Genomic DNA, 14,514 nt, shown 5'->3' with positions numbered 1-14,514 from the left:
ACATGCACACACATATGCATGCTAATGTACACACACACACACACACTATCCAATTGTTAAACCAAAAGTCATGCGCAAATACTTAACATAACATACGTTAATTATGACATACTAAATAAAATGCATCAAAATAAAATAGTATACCAAAGGTTTTTGTTAAATTACAAAGGATTGTCATGAAAATTACCAAACCATTCAGCCCAGATTAAAATACTTTCACGATTTTGTACTTTTAAAAAGCACTACATGTGTAAATGACACACTGTTTGAATATTAGCTTTGTGTAGACTGAAAGAAATGACACTCTGACTTTTTTTTTAATACCTTAAAGGGTTGCATGAAATTATATCTAATGAGTAACACATTCATTCAAAAATTATATTTCTGTATGTATATGATTCTATTTCATACAACCTTTGGATGTTCAATTTGTATTATTTATTTATTTATTTTTAATCTGTCTAGTTTTGTACACATACAACACGTGCATTTATTCATTCGTTCATTGTTTGTCACTGCTTGTCCAGTTCAGGGACGTGGTGGGTCCGGAGCCTACACAGAATCACTGGGTGCAAGGCAGGAACACACCCTGGACGGGGCGCCAGTCCTTCACAGGGCAACACACACTCACATTCACTCACACACTCACACCTACGGACACTTTTGAGTCGTCAATCCACCCACCAACGTGTGTTTTTGGACTGTGGGAGGAAACCGGAGCACCCGGAGGAAACCCACGCAGACACAGGGAGAACACACCACACTCCTCACAGACAGTCACCCAGAATGGGACTCGAATCCACAACCTCCAGGTCCCTGGAGCTGTGTGACAGCGACACCACCCGCTGCAGCTAACAAAACTCACCATGTCTTTCTGTACCTAACTATAAACTTAAAGTAACACTAGGTAGTATTTTTACCTTAAAATCCACTTTCAAAATCATCTGAGCTGAGCTCCACTAAACTGTAAGAGGGTGAACAGAGCCTATGATGTTGCTACTCCAGCTTCAGCACTGCAGAAACAGCACTATGTAACTACAAAAATACTCTATGCCCTACAAGAGTATCAAATCTTACCTAGTGTTCCTTTAAAGCTTAACCTTCAGTGTTATTGCTCCTTTAGTGTTTTTTGAAAAAACATTTACTTTCATAAAAAAATGCCAAAATATGTCATATATACCAGCTTTTTTTATGTGTTTATATATGCACAATATTTAAATCATGAAAGTACACAGCTTGCCATATCATTCTGACAGATAATGCGGCCCTGTACAGTTTTTATTTATTTATTTATTTTATCTAGCTATGTGTAATCACAAAATTAAATATGTTATACTGTAAGTCAAAAAGCAGTTCAGCTCCACTTACAACAACAAAAGAAGTAACATTTTAAAGAAGGAATGTGTAGTATTGTCATTTTAGCTCTTAGTTTAAATATAAAAATTTACAACAAACTTATATTAGCTACAAAGTTCCCACTATGTGATGCACACACACCACAGGCAGAACTCAAAATAACACACTGCCACATGATTGTGGATTGCAAAGGCTTAGGCTTGGGTTTGGAGTCAACATAAATCACAGTAACTCTGTGTACATTCATATCTGGCATCTTCCACAGCTCAAAACATTTAAAACATCGTTTCCATGAACGCCTTTAGTATGAAGTAAAATTAACCATTTGTCCCCAAACCTGTGCACACTCTCCTCACACACAACACCACTTACTCGCTAACACACTAGAGATTTCGCATGTGAAACAAAAAACCACAGGATATTTTGGCAGTTACCGTGAAAAGTATTCCTGACATGCCTCATTCATTATCGATACAAATAGACTAATGTGTTTCGCTGGAGAAATATTTTCCTAAAAGCTATTGTTACCAAAAATAGTGGCTGGAAGTCTGCAGTGGAGTTATTGTACATATAGACTTTCTCCAGCAGTGGGACATGGAGAACAGAACAGTGTTATTCTGCTCTGGACCTGACCGTCACAGAGAGAGTAGAGTTATCATATACTCATGCACACAGGCAGGCGTGAGCACAAGACTGAGAGGGACCAAATGAAATTGAATAGAAAAGGTTGGTTTACATATCTTCATTAATATTGTGATTACAATCAATAAATCCATGTCAATATCAGAGTGAGTTTAATTTACAAAGGTTTCGACTGAAATCTGCACATGTGAACTGTCGAACAAACAACTGTCAAAAACTAAAAGCTGAAGCATAAACATTTATAATGATTCACTTATTCTCTTCCACATAAAAATATGCGTTAATTCTTACAATGAAGCAGTGTCTTAATGTGAGTACTTAGTCATAGTTGCAGTGCTCATGACATGACGGAAAGCAGAGGTAACTAAGCTAATTATTTTAATTGAGTTAATATGCTAATTTAAGTTTAGTTATATTAATTTAAATGAGTTAATATACACTAAAAAACAAGCAATAAGTAAATCAAATCTTGCAATGTATTAATCAGAACAGAACTATAAGAACATAAAGGCTTTAAAGGGAGAGTCTGCCATTGTGGGGAACTGCAGTCTGATTTGTTTATATATCATGATTTGTTTATGTATCGTGTGCAATAATATCGCAAATTTCTGAATCTTCTTAAGTTATGGTTGTTTACAATATAAGCAAATGTTTACGCATTTATTTGTTGTTTCTTCTAAATGTTTGAAATTGTTAGATTTGTACTAAAATAAAATGTAATTAAATATAATTTAAATAAGAAATTAAATATATTATTAATTTAATGTAATTAATAATAATATAACACATTTTGTTCAAATAGTGTGTTGTTGAAGTGAATTAAAGTGTTTTCAGTGTATTTTCATATCGCCAAGAACATTGTTGTCACCAAAATACCCTGAAATATCGTGATTTTAGGGCAATATCGCCCACCCCTAGTTAGTGCTCTCCTGATTTAGAGTGGGTTCCTGACAAAACTTCAGAAATAAGTCAATGTTACCCACCTATGGAGCAGGAATAAAGCAACATCCTCATCTGCAGTGAACAGAGAGAAAGGAAGCCTAGCATGTCTGACTGAACCACTTTTTCCTTTACCCATTTTTTTTACTTGTTTACTGACACTGGGTTTTGTAAACACATTAGACCAGTTTCTAGCGCAAACTGACCGGGGAGCAGCAAAAGATGAAAAAAAAAAATTACATTTTTTATATAGAAAATGGAATCTAGTGCAAAATAAAACATAATAACTTATGCTCTAACTGTTTGAAATTCCCCTGAATATCACCATTCCCCAGGTCAAAGCTTTTAAAACAGACTTCCTACAGCCATCTCCATCCAGGTAAATGATGGTGTAATGTCAGAGAGGCCATTAGCATTAGACTTAACCACAGTCTGATCCGGCAGACAGGGCTAAACAAATCCCAGAGTCCGACTCTATACAGATTTGTGTACATTACACTCCTGATGATCATTTTTCTCTTCTAATCTAATCTAGACCAGTGTGTCCCATCTCCCATACTCACTCACTCATGCATGGCACCAACGGATACAGAACTAATCCTGGTGTACACTTGCTATCTGAATGCATGTCTCTGTGTGTGCGTGTTATTAATGCAGTAGAGGGTTATCAAAATGTGTAGATCTTGTAGTGGAGGTCTGCCTTTGCCTCTCTGTCTGTCTGTCTGTATCTCTTGTGTGTATGGAGGAGAGGGGGGTGTTGTTAATAATGCAATGGTTGAAGGTTATCAGTGTGTGTGGATCTAGCAGCAGAGGTCTGGTTCTTCTCAGCTGGTGTCAGTGTGTGTTCATACAGCAGGAAGACTCAGCAAACACTAAATAAACTGTTTACGTGTGAGTTTGAGAGATAGCAAGACAAATCGCTAGCAAGCTTTTTAAAGAGTTAAAGCTTAGTGAGAGCATGTATGTGTGATGGAGATGAACCCATGACAAATTATAAGGAGAAAAGAGCAATGGCTACACCTTGTCCCTCTCACCAGGGAGTGTTTACTTTAACAAGCGCCGCTGTGGCGTCATGCCATCTGAAACACACACACACACACACACACCAGAAATTCTACTTGAACCTATACGTCTCTATTCCCAAAGCTAGTGGTGTGCCTCAAGGTTCCATTACAGGTCCTTTACAGATGCTCTCTGTGGTAGAATAACAAGCTTGATCTGAAACCACCTTCAAGTGATCCATGAACTTCAGGACAGCACTGAAAGCAGCAATGTTAATCCCATAAGAAGGAAACATACAACACTGTGCAAAAGGTTTAGACACATCGGAAATTTAGATTTAAACAGTTATATATCTGACCAGTATAGGTTTATTATATTAGATTAAAAACCAACCCTGTTATGCCAGTGAGTGTTATAATGCATTGGATTAAACATTTCCACATCTCTCTTTGTGGCAGTCCAGTATTATTTGTGGTTATCATGCAATCCCTAGTTTTAACAATTACTAAATACATTAATACTGCAACCTATTTACCACCTTGCAAAATAAAGAAAAATCTTAACTAAACTCCTTATCTAAACATATATTAAGAAGGAATTATGTGAAGAAGTCTCTGAAGGTTTAATTAACCCACACATAATGTAAGATTTTAGTTCTTTATTAAAAAAAATTGAGCTTCATGCTCACACATATCTAAAAAAACATCTCTTTCAACTTTTGTCAAGTATACAAAACAGCTTCTTTCATGGCATCATGTACAGATCTATTTTATTATTAAGTAATACAGAAGCATGTAATGCTTTTGTATTACAACATACAAAAGCTGCATGATAAAATTAATTCAACACGCTGAAGAAAAATCTGAAAATATTAAAGACAGTTAAATGTCTTTAAATGAAACTTTCATGAGAGAGTGGCCATGTGAAGCTGCTTATTAATTCCTTAACCTTCAGTGTATTAGGTCTGTGCAGAACACACAGAGTGAGCATAGTGGTGTGAGAGCACTCTTTGTGCTGGGGTCAGCCTGGAACATTTAACGGAGCAGGTAACTGCCAGCAAATAAACTTCACATAGCACCGTTAACAGCCACCGACACTGTTTAACCCAAACATGCAGCAGAGTGTGGGGACAGGGCTGAGTTATGCGGGTCGAACCCCACAGCGAGGGCTAAAGGGCTTTTATGAAACTCAGAGGACCTCTGAACTCCAGCCCACTGCAGCCTTTACACTCGAGAGAGGAACGAGGAGGTGCTTGTCCGCTGCCGTTAAACAGCTTCACTAACAGGCTGCTCCCTGCTCGGGTCGTTCCATTAGAGTGAATATGTGTTGGGGGGGTGGGGGCAGATCCCTTGCCGATGCGCCACTCTTAAGTGGCTCGGCGGAGTTATAAACACAGTGACTAACAGAGCCATCAGCACATATCAACACCCATTTAGTCTGATAAAGCACAGGCACTGTCTGCAGACTGAGACACTAACACACACTCACACATGTGCACACACCTAAAATAATGCACCTCTGCTGGGTCTAAACACATCTCTTGTCTCAACGACTGTACCAAGAGTTTTAGACATGAAAAATGCATGAAAATAATCTTTTGCACAGCTCTTTGTCCTAAAAACTTGGCACCATTTTGCTATTCATGACCTACCATGCCACTTTGAACACAATTCTGTAGCATGAAAGTTGCATAGAACCATTATTACTGCTGAAAGTCTGCCTTGAGAATCATATGCTGAGAGCAGTATGGGAACTGCAGTCATTGAACTACATTTACATGTAATGCCGACGTGGTAAATATACAGCAGTGCATATGCTTTGTGTTGGTGCTTTTCCTCAGCATGGTAACTACTCTGCTTGACTCAGCTCCGTTTTTTTTGCTTTTCCACTAGGCAAATCAGATACATGGTCCTGGAACCGGGTTCTTTTTCTTTAGTAAACCCTGAAGAGCGCTGCTTGGCCAGAGAGTCGTCACTCTACACCACGCAATGCAGACATGAACACAAACTCGCCAGTGGTAAAATCTCCAGCTACAGCAGGCATCACATTTGTTTTTATCCAACTCACAACGGCAGCCCGTAAAATTATGCTGTGGTCTTTTGAAGAGGTTTAAACGCTCCTTGGATTGGTGGCTGATGAAAGGATCCAGCGAGGGCTGGACGCTGCAACAAGGAAGGAATAAATTCTACTGATCTGTCTGAGCTGATGACGGAGCTGTGTTCAGTCCCAAACAACAACAACAACAACAACACGCCAATACACAATGAGTAACGATGGCTACATTTCAGGGTGGGGGGGCCTTTATACTGGAAAACTACCCAGGGGGCAAGACTTGAGTAGAGTCTGAGCCAATCGGGTACCGTGCAGTGGAAAAGCACAACATGTGAGAACAGTGTTAACTGCCATTTCAGAGGTATACAGAGGTAACAATAGTTCTCAAACTGTCTCACCAATAAAGGGTGGTGCATTATCTAGAAACATATTCAAAATACGTCACTGTGCACAAACAGTCACTGCTCATTAAATGTTTATCAAGTACCTGAGTACTGTGCTATATCCTAGTTTACAGTGAAGAAACTGAGTTTGTTTCTGGACTCTGTGTTAATCTGGGATTAAAGGGAACACATCTCTGAAGTCTTAACAGGACACTGTACCAAGGTCACAGTGGGCTGTTGTAGGTTGAGCTTTAAGTTACACAGTTAGACTCGGTTACATTTTTGAGTCCGAGGATGGCCTCGGCTTCTCAGAAAATCGCTGGGCTGTGTAAGCATGTGGAAACTGTAGTACTCTGGCTTGGTGATGCTAATCATTTTGGACATTGACTGCCTCTTTACTGAATCTACTGCTCTATTAAATGGCTTCATAGCATGTAACTTCATAAGCAATATGAAAACAAACTGTTTCATAAATGCCACAAGCACAGCTCATAAAAGCAGTCAGGGTCTAGCATTAGGGTCTGTGGCCAGAGTTTGGGCAGCTGAGCCCAACTCCAACGGCTGCCAGGCCACTCAGAACGCCATGGAGGGGAAGCTGCCCAGTGCAGTCAGTGAAAACAGCAACCTTAGTCATGGATGTGCGTGTGTTTTAGTTTGAGACCAAGATGAAGTGCTCAAATGAAGTGCTCAGAAAAAAAATACACATACACACATATACACACACACACACTGTTCGCCTTTCTTCCTGTCTCTCACACCATTCTGCCATTCAGCACTGGAGCTAAGCGTGTGTCAGGATGTGTGTGTGTGTTTGTGTGTAGCAGGCTGTTTTGTTGCGTGACATGCTCCACATGTCATTTAAGGTGAGTTAAAACAGGCAGATGATTGTACATTATGGTATTAGTCTGTGTGTGTGTGTGTGTGTGTGTGTGTGTGTGTGTGTAGACCCCATAAGTAAATGGTGCACATAAAGGGGTTTTTGCACATGATATGACTATTTGTGCTCATGAGAATAGTTAGTTCATTCATTCATTGTCTGTAACCACTTATTCAGTTCAGGTTTGTGGTGGGTCTGGAGCAGGATTCACAGGGGCGCAAGGCAGGAACACACACTAAAACACACACTTTCACACCTAGGGACACTTGAGTCGCCAATCCACCAAGATTTTGTTTTGGGTTTATTAACTGTGGGAGAAAACTGGAGCAGCCGGAGGAAAACCAGAACAGGGAGAACACACCAAACTGCTCATAGACAGTCACCCGGAGTGGGGCTCGAATCCACAACCCCAGGACCCTGTAGCTGTGTTACAGCGACAGTACCTGCTGTGCCATCGTGAAACCCATGAGAATAGTTTGGCAAGAAAATCTGTGAATGATGTCAAATATATATAAAAACTCATGTCCATGTGTGTTTTCTCTGGTTTTCTCCTATGCTCCAACAACACACGTTGGTAGATGGATTGGCAATTCAAAAGTCTGTCACCCTGTGAAAACTGGCACCCATTCCAGGGTATGTTCCTGCCTTGCGCTCAGCGATTCCAGGTAGGCTCCTGACCCACCCTGAACTGGATAAGCAGTTACAGACAATAAATGAATGAATAAATGAATATTTTATGTTTTTACAACAAATATTACCCATGTGCTGCATTCTCCTATCTAACTTTTTATATTGTTATGTTTGACCTAAAAGTTCAAATTAGGGGTGGGCATTTTAGTCAGACTGGATATTAGATTTCTGATGGCATCATTCAAACAATTATTGAATAATAACCCCACCCCCCCGCCATGCCAACAAGCTCTGGGTTGAGGCAAGAACGAAGCCACTTGAAGATGAGCTTTGATGGCACCCCAGACAGGCTCTTGGTAGATACGTAAGTTTAGATTAGTATTCATACTAAACTAGTAAATGTACTGTAAATGGTGGTTTTTACACACTATTTACTAAGCTTATGTATAGTTATAGACATTTTTCTGCTTCGGTTATTAGACTAGGGCCGGTGCCAATGTGTATGTTTTAATGTTCAGTGTAATAAATTTAACATTAGTGATCCTGTTGGAAATTCTAAAGCCTTATGAAACCATTGAACACTTCAGTATTCCATAAAGGATAAAACTAGAGTGCATGAAGATGCTAAATCTGCTTAGGATGATTATAATTCTGTGGCCAAATATCTGGAAAAAATAGACACAAAATAAAAATGTCATCATTAATAGACAGTAATACATGGTCTGACGTCACCTAAAATCTTTTAAATTGAGGCTTTAGCAGATCATACTTTTTTCAAATCATACTTTTGATTCAGCAGCATATTGCTGTTGGATCATTTTAATTTATTTATTTAATTTTCTTTTGAATATTTCACGCTCAAAAGAAACGCCCAGTGCAGGGTGTGTCCCTGCCTTACAGGCAAAGATTTCATGTAGTACCCACGTAAGTACCTGCGGAGATCCTGAAAAAAATAAAGTGGTTACAGGATATGAATTAATGGATGAATCAATGAGTGAATTATTTAATTGTATGGCAGAAGGATGTCAGATTAAAAAGAAAGAAAACACTAAGTTAATTTAAAAAATGAAGATTGGTGAATATTCACATTCTATTTCTCCATGATAGTCATAATTGTTCACTCATAATTGTTTCACTGGAATGTAAACAAACAAACCATAAAACAGGTTGATATGCATTTCTTAATACTGCATTGTATTTCTAGTAACAATTGTATATTATGAGACGTTTATAACAGTAGCCTGTCCACTGGACACAATAAAGCATTTAACAAGTCATTTTCAAGGAACAAATGAATGGATAATGTACTCAGGTCATGAAATTTCTAAAGAAGGAATGAAATTACATATATTGAAAAAAGCGTAAAGCATATTCAAGTGCATTAGTATGTGCATGTGTTTGTATGATTGGGGTGGGGGCGGTGTTTTAGACAGAACAGTCTTTGTAGACTCAGTCGCTGCTGCATGTTAAGGTGTGTGTGTGCGTGTATGTGTGGGTGTGTGTGTCAGAATGCGCTGGGACTGCACTGGGAACAGGTTTCCTGATGGTCAGAAGTGTTCTGTCAGCAGCTCATACATCACAGGATCATCTTTCTACTGCAACGCAGCACAGCAGGGGCACACACACACATATGGTCATACACACTCACACATATATAAGCATATGCATTATATACACACAGGCACATTAAAAAACAACCCTCAAAAAAACCCATAAAACATCTATTAATAGCAATAAAAAAAAATCCTGCAACACATGTAGCACAGCAACTCCAAAACATCTCTATTCAAATAACCAGGGGGGCAAAGTCATGTGTGTTGTGTGTAGGGGCCCAGGGTTCAGCTATAACTCTTTATGGGCTCTCAGGACTTATGAAAGCCAACAAAAACCACAGTGCTGAAGAGACTGTGGAAGACCACACACATACACACATTTGCCATTAATGGTGATGCCCTTCACCTACATCTGTCTTCCCATCAATGTAAAGCAATGCACAAAATTAAAGACCACATGTCTTTTATTGACTTTCCAGTCAATATAGATGATAAGTTATTCAATGGATATCATATTGCTAGGAGAAAGTTAAAGTAAAATAAGTGGAAAAAAACAACACTGGGAAAATGATCTGGAACAAATGATATTGAAAAATAAATCTTCTAACAACTTCTAATGAGTAAACCAGGTAAATTACAGAAAGCCCATATTATATCTAGCTTTTTTCTTTGAGAAATAAATCAGAGAATAAAATCAAACTCCATTCTTCTCAGATCTGAAAATATCTTGAGGTTTTTGCCCATCGTTCCTCTTAAAGAAAACACTCTGAGTGTAGTTGCATTATTATGTTATTATTTTATGGCATAAAATGTGTTAAAATGAAATTATTATCATTTATCACAATTGTTTCTGAGACAATATACTGACCACAAAAATGGCTACTGTGACCTAAATGTGCAATTACCTCAGTGTTGACTGGAAATAAATCATGTGAATGATAGCCTATCATATTTGCTCATTACTGTTAGAAGAAAGAAAGAAAAATAATAATAACTAATGGCTTCTGGTTAACTAATTTACACTGCAGTGTTTGTGTGTGTGTCATGGGTGCTTTGAAAAGGGTCACTGTGTGGTCATTTGGATAGGCTGGTAGTGTCATGGCAGCAGAACCAGAGTTTAAGTATGTGGGTGTGTATGGAGAGAGAGAGAGAGAGAGAGAGAGAGAAAAGTGTAATGGCCCATGTCGTACCACACAAGTTGCTATGGCTGCTCCTCTCTATAGCACCATGTGCACCAATATTTACCCAACGGATCAACGAGCACATGTAGCCCTCTCCACTGAGCTCATTCATTCATCCACACAAACACACATCTAACTCATTCATTCACACACACACAAGCTGTACTATGCTAATGCAGTTATCCTGAAGGGTTCCTGGCATTAATCTCAGGGCACAGACTGTGAGTGACTTGACAGAGTGATGCCACAAAGCAGGTTAACAAGATATAAACGAGTATGAACACACACACTCCCCCATTTCCTGGTTTAGTCTGTTGCAGGACAATTTTGAGCACAGCAATACAGTGCAGTTTTCCAAAATTTCAATTTGAGAAATACAAAGTAAAATAAGGGTGTCACCAACACTAACTTTAGCATTTTCAAATAAATGACCTTAAAACATAGAAACTATATACCCATCTACATATTCTGAATGATTTTGGAGGAAAGAAGGAACAAACTGGTGTCTATAAACCTGTGGAGGACAGAGCAAATGTCTCATAATCCGAACACAGGTTTGTTGGAAATAACATTAATTAAAAATAAATAAATAAATAAAAGTTAACTAAAGTCTAAGGTAGCTTTGATTTTAGCTTAGCATATGGCTGCTACAGGACTCGTAACACAAGAGAGAGAGAGAGCAAGCATTTTGTTTAATAGCAAGTTATTATTCTCAGTTAAATACACAGATCACAGTTCTGCACATTGTAATGCACAATGACTCTTTTTTTCCATTGAAGTTGAACTTACTTTTTACATTTAGAAAATCAACAATATATGTAATTTGAGCCAGGAGGGTTTGACAAACAAATGCACGATGTTTTCCTTCCATTTTGTACAATGTAAATAAAGTAAGTAAGGGTTTTTCGTGCCTGCAGAAACACACACACACACAAACATGCTCACATTTCCTCCCTTGCAGGCCTGTGTTTTCAAAATCCTGTGTATGTGTGTGTGTGTTGGGGGGGAGTGCTAAAAGCAATGAATAATGAGGACAGGTTAAGAGAACTGAACCCATTAAAGTCACCAAAACAAGTATGAGAGAGAGAGCGTGAGAGAGAGAGAGAGAGATCGTGAGAGAAGAGAGAGCGAGAAACAGCAAGAAAGAGCGAGACAGAGAGATCATGACAGCAGCAAAGAGCAAAGCAGAGAGAGGAAAGATAGAGAGAGAGATCATGACAATGAGAAAGAGCAAGATAGAGAAAGAGAGATAGCGAGAAAGAGAGAGACAGAGAGGGTGAAAGAGAGACAGCAAGAAAGAGCAACACAGAGCATCCCTGCCTGGAAATAGCTGGAATGAGTGTGTGTGTGTGTGTGTGTGTGTGTGTGTCTGACCTCAATAGGGAGCATAACTTACTGCTCCTTACAGACACATAAATGAAACAGATTATAAAATGCTGACAGCAAAGGCAAGCACATACACACTTTCTCTCTCACACACACATACACAATCCACAGAGAGCAGGGAACGTGTCGTTTTTACAAATCAGACACTGTATAATTGAGTTTTAAATTGTGTTCTCAACATGATCAAATTTGCTTTTGTTATTGATTGTTGATAAAGATGCAAAGGGCCAAAAAACCTTTCTAATGAACAAATGACAGAGGCAGCCGGAACAGTTATTCACATTTCTTAGGAAATAATATTCATTAAAAATAAATAAATATAATTTAACTGAAACAGAATTTAAAAGACTTCAATGTTAAATTTCATATTGTGAAACTGAATTTGTTTTCTCTCTAAAAAGGTGTCTACAGTGAGGTCCCGACATGAGGTGGTTTCTTCACTATAAGTCTCTGGTCAGTTTGCACGCTGGAAAATCCTACAGTGTTTTTTTACACAGCCCTATCTCAGAAAATAGGAGAAAAAAAAAGGGTCTTTGTCTGAGCCACAAGAAACGGCATCTGGAGGCATACGGTCAGTGGAGAGACTCAGAACTTTGAAAAGCATAAAAAGAGATGAGGATGTTGCTGCATTTCTGTTCCATAGGTGGGTAACACTGAAAAACGTTCTGCTGTTTGAGATTTACATGGAACTGTCTCCAAATTCGGCGCTAACACACAGAGCGCTAACTGCATGAAAGTAAACACAGCGAAAGTGCTACAAAACTAAACAACTCAAGTTACAAATGTGTTTCTGTGGGAATTCAAACAGTGAATAAGAACTTACAGACCAGTTAAACTGCAGCCACCATCACGCTACAGTCGCTTCTTACTCAAACACACCATTCCACATTAAAAAATGTGGAGCTTATGAATAAAAATTAACAAGGTGGGAGTTTGTTTCGCTGTGAGAACAGTAGCTCCCCAAAATAGTAAACATGGCCTTTAAGTCAAGGTTAAATGCTTGTTAATATGTGAGTTTTGGCAAAGTGCTTGTAGGTTGTTTTGTGCAAAGAGATATACAGTGTGTAAAGAGATATACAATCTGTTTGGTTTGTGTTGTTTGAGCCTTGTGTACAACATAAACAAGGCACATCACTACACAATCATTCACCTGGAGAGATTCATGAGAGAACACACCTAATAACCAAAAAAGAAAGAAAAACGAGATTTACCAAGTCAAAATAGAGCTCGAGGAAAGTTCTTTTAACTGCTAGAATTTGTGCAGAAAATGAAAAATAAAACCAACAATCTATTTGATATGTTTTTAAGATTAGTATTTCCACTGCCCTGTTACCTTTCCTTCATTTCATGGGTCCATACAGAATACACACAGCCACTGCTGACAAAAAGGAGAAAGCTGCTGAGAACATTCATGCTGCTACTCCAAACCCAGCTATAGTGGCCATAAGCAGTAGCTTAGACCAAAACCATGAACATTTTCTCAAATAATCCCTCGTTGTGTGTCATGCCTCATTTCCTGGGTTTTCTTTGTCTCTTCATGTAGCGGAACTGGAGAATTTGTCACAAAAGTCTGGGCTTAAGCTGTTGCAGTGCCATAAGAATCTACCCTAAGAACTGTTGTTGTATAAGCAGCACATTTTCAGCTGAGAATAGACTTCTTAATAAATAAATAAATCAACAAGAACACACACTATGCATCATCTTCTAAAAACCATGTATAAAACATAGGATTTCTGTATGTCTCCATGTGTCAGCACTACTTTCAATCACTTGACAACTCGTTCACTCGTTGACACCGTTCACCGTTTTAAAATACAAAAGCTTCTCACGCAGACTCACACGTGCTTTTTGTACATTCCACACAACCAGGCAGCAGTAGAGCTGCACACCAATACACACACCCATGGCAGAGTAAACACACAAGATATGTGAGTGAGACAAGGAGGACTGCTCATCTGCACCTATTACCATACATCACACTCTAATGCTCGCTCTGTGTGTGTGTGTGTGTGTGTGTGTGTGTGTGTATGTGTGTGTGTGTGTGTGTTGTGTGTGTGCATGCTTGTGTGTCTTGACAAGGGTATCTGTGGGTCATGGTGGGAGATAAGTAAAGTATATAGATTGTGAATGAAATATAGATGCTGAATCTGCCCATGCCCAGTCACAGACACACACAGATAAGAGAGACTGATCACACTGTAGTACTGCATTCTATGTTTTGGGTTTTGGCTATAACAGACATCCAATGATAGCAGAGGTAGAGCTACAGATTATTTCTACAATTTCTTAAGCTATTGGTTATTGATGGAATCTTTTTTTCATTGATAATTGCTTCACTGGAATGAAGTTCTTAAAAAATATTGTGCATGATTATCCATCATGATTCCCAAGGTAGGTTTTCATTCACCGAATGAAAAACAAGTTAATCCTCTAATGTACAACAACAGTCTCAGTACTGTAATAAGTGTCCTAAATATGTTTTAAAAATACATTATATCCACAAACGTGCGTAT

At 38.6% G+C, this 14,514-nt stretch overlaps 1 protein-coding gene across 4 annotated transcripts in view; it reads right to left on the bottom strand.

The window, feature by feature from the left end:
- The window catches only part of rab28 (RAB28, member RAS oncogene family), a 46,363-nt gene that overhangs the window by 8,241 nt on the left and 23,608 nt on the right, over positions 1-14,514 (bottom strand). The gene's annotated exons all lie outside the window — the stretch shown is intronic.

Source organism: Hoplias malabaricus, chromosome 13 (assembly GCF_029633855.1).
Source record: "Hoplias malabaricus isolate fHopMal1 chromosome 13, fHopMal1.hap1, whole genome shotgun sequence".
Taxonomy (NCBI): domain Eukaryota; kingdom Metazoa; phylum Chordata; class Actinopteri; order Characiformes; family Erythrinidae; genus Hoplias; species Hoplias malabaricus.
This window is presented reverse-complemented; position numbering and strand designations above follow the sequence as displayed.